The 2500-nt window shown below is 36.2% G+C and overlaps 1 protein-coding gene across 5 annotated transcripts in view; it reads left to right on the forward strand.

The window, feature by feature from the left end:
- LOC144968858 (uncharacterized) overlaps positions 1 to 1594 on the forward strand; it is a 15798-nt gene extending 14204 nt beyond the window's left edge. For all 5 annotated transcript variants that reach the window (XM_078907652.1, XM_078907632.1, XM_078907643.1 and 2 more), the window contains exon 8: positions 1 to 1594. This exon is cut by the window's left edge and continues 1954 nt beyond it. The gene's annotated coding sequence lies outside the window, so the exon portion shown is untranslated.
- Positions 1595 to 2500: the final 906 nt, after the last annotated feature.

Genomic DNA, 2500 nt, shown 5'->3' on the forward strand with positions numbered 1-2500 from the left:
GAAAGTGAATTTAGAGATAGAATGATGAGAAATTGGACCTTAGAAGTTTTTGTAAAGCAAAAAATAGTATTTATACTCCAGCATGACGTAGAGAAATTAAACCCAAGTTTGATATTGGTGGCTATAAATTCAATTTCCCTAACCGAGTGGATCCCGACATAATACCGCTCTGAGACGGTGGGTCACATATGATTTTATTTAACTCTATAAATTATGGCTGAATTTTAGTAATAGGCTGTTTTTTACGCTTCAAACTAAGACTAAATAGTATTCAATATTTGTCAGAGTTTAAAATTATGACTAGCTATCATGACGTTGGTTTGCTCTTAAAATTATGAGAAAATAAAATTGGCTGTTGATAAGCGTTTCAATAATTGCCATACTAGTAATAAGCTGTTTGTCAAACTATGACTAAATAGTCACGGGCTGTTGGTTAGCATTCACTTTTTGATTAAATAGTAGTTGGCTGTTACGTTTAGCGCTTTTATTTCTGCCCAAATATTGTTGGTTAGCCCTTCAGACTATGATCAAATCGGATGTTGGATCGCGCTTTATACTATGACCGATATGTTGTGTTTTAGCTCTTCATGTCAACTCTCTCCTTACCAGCCATTTTCAGGATTTTCCCCAAACTTCACACCCATCTAAGATTTTTTATCACTCAAACACAATAGCAGTAACGTTCTTGCGATAAATAATTTCTTTAGTAAAACATGCTCTACAACGCATTGTTCATTTTTTAAAAATTTTATGGCGTACAAAAGAATTTGAATAAGAAAAATGTTGGTTGTATCGTAACGAATGTGACGATTTTCATATAGTTGGTAAGGAAAGGGTTGAACAATGATCAAATAGGATGTTGATAGAAATTCAAATAATGATGATTAAATAAGCTGCAGGTTAGCGCTTCAAACTTAGACTAAATTATATTAATAGACTGTTAAGTTATGCGCTTCAAAGTACAACCTATCGGAGGAACGACATTGTGTGTTGGTACTTGTAATTTGGATGAGTATATTAGCTAAACGCATAGCATCAAAAAAGACTTTTGGTTAGAACTTTAAACCATCACCAAATAGTTATAGAATGTTGTTAATCACTTCAAACTATGACTAAATGACTGCTGGTTAGCATTTTCGACTGCGATCAATAGACTTGTTAAACCTCCAGGTTGAAAAGTGAAGACCATTCAGTCCACTTGGCAAAGTTGAACTCACAATATTACCAGGGTATGATACTCTTGCACTTTTACTGCCGTGGTAAATAATTACTGAGTTGCCTCCCGTATGCATTTTTTAAAAAATGCACTGGAAATGTACAACGTCACAATTCATCGTCAATATCTTATGCCCACTCCACATCTACTGGTATAAATGTCACGCAAAGAGTGGCATCCACACCATTCAGGTAAACGTAAAAAAAACTTTTTACATATTCAGCCTCAAAGTACCCCATTATTAGGCTATATTAAGGTATCTGAATTTAGAGGATAATTACAGGGGGGGAAATGTCTTACGTCAAAAGCTATAACAGATATTTTTAAAATCTCTCTGTATGGTGATAAATAAATATATATTAAACATTGTGGCGAAATTACAACCAATTCCGAGAGTTACTTTTTGACATCTACTTAAAATAGTGAGAAAATTAGTAAAAAATGACATTTTGAGAAAAACGCAAAAATATATTTCATATGACTAAAAACAAGACAAGACGTCTAGATAGATACATTATTCAATGTCTAATTTTAGGAGTTTTAGACACCTTTTTGAGTTTTGAAAACTAAGAAAATGGATTCTACAAATTTTTTACACAAGAATCACCAAAAAATCTATTTTCGTTTTTTTTCCCTGAAGCACAAAAATTGGAACAGCACAGGACCCCCCCCCCCCCCCCCCCCCCCCCCCCCCCCCCCCCCCCCCCCCCCCCCCCCCTTAAGTGAAGACGTCGGTGGGTCATTACTTCTTCAGGTCTTCAGGCCATATTTTTGCAAAAGGCCCTGTGGAACCATCGTCGCAAAATTTAAAAAAAATTGCCGTGCGTGTGTGTGTATATATATTCCCTGCAATTTTATTGACAAAAGTCAAACAACATTGAGTGTGATCAGAACTCAACAGGCGACAACGGTTATAAAAGACTGACCTCTGCCTTTTGTCCTAGGTTCAGATAATCTACATCCCACGAGACTAGTGAATGAGTACCTAGCTATAGTGATATATACTGATTTTGTATTTTGTCAAATACGATACATGCATTGAATAAAAATAATAACGGATACCATTAATCTTAGTGGGGGCGAAGTGGCCGAGTCGTTAAGGCATCGGAAGGTCTCGGGTTCGAGCCCCGCTTCAGGCACTTTCGTTTTTCTCTATGGGCAAGATTATTAACCCTCAATTTGCTCACTTGTACAACATGGGTGATTCCTGATATCATCCGACATCTTGTTTGATGAGTTATCTATATTCCTTCGTGGACTGCCTAGGCGACGATATCTTATGAT

This window comes from Berghia stephanieae, chromosome 1, assembly GCF_034508935.2.
Source record: "Berghia stephanieae isolate SIO BIC M18660-M18661 chromosome 1, UCSD_Bste_1.3, whole genome shotgun sequence".
In the NCBI taxonomy this organism is placed as follows: Eukaryota; Metazoa; Mollusca; class Gastropoda; order Nudibranchia; family Aeolidiidae; genus Berghia; species Berghia stephanieae.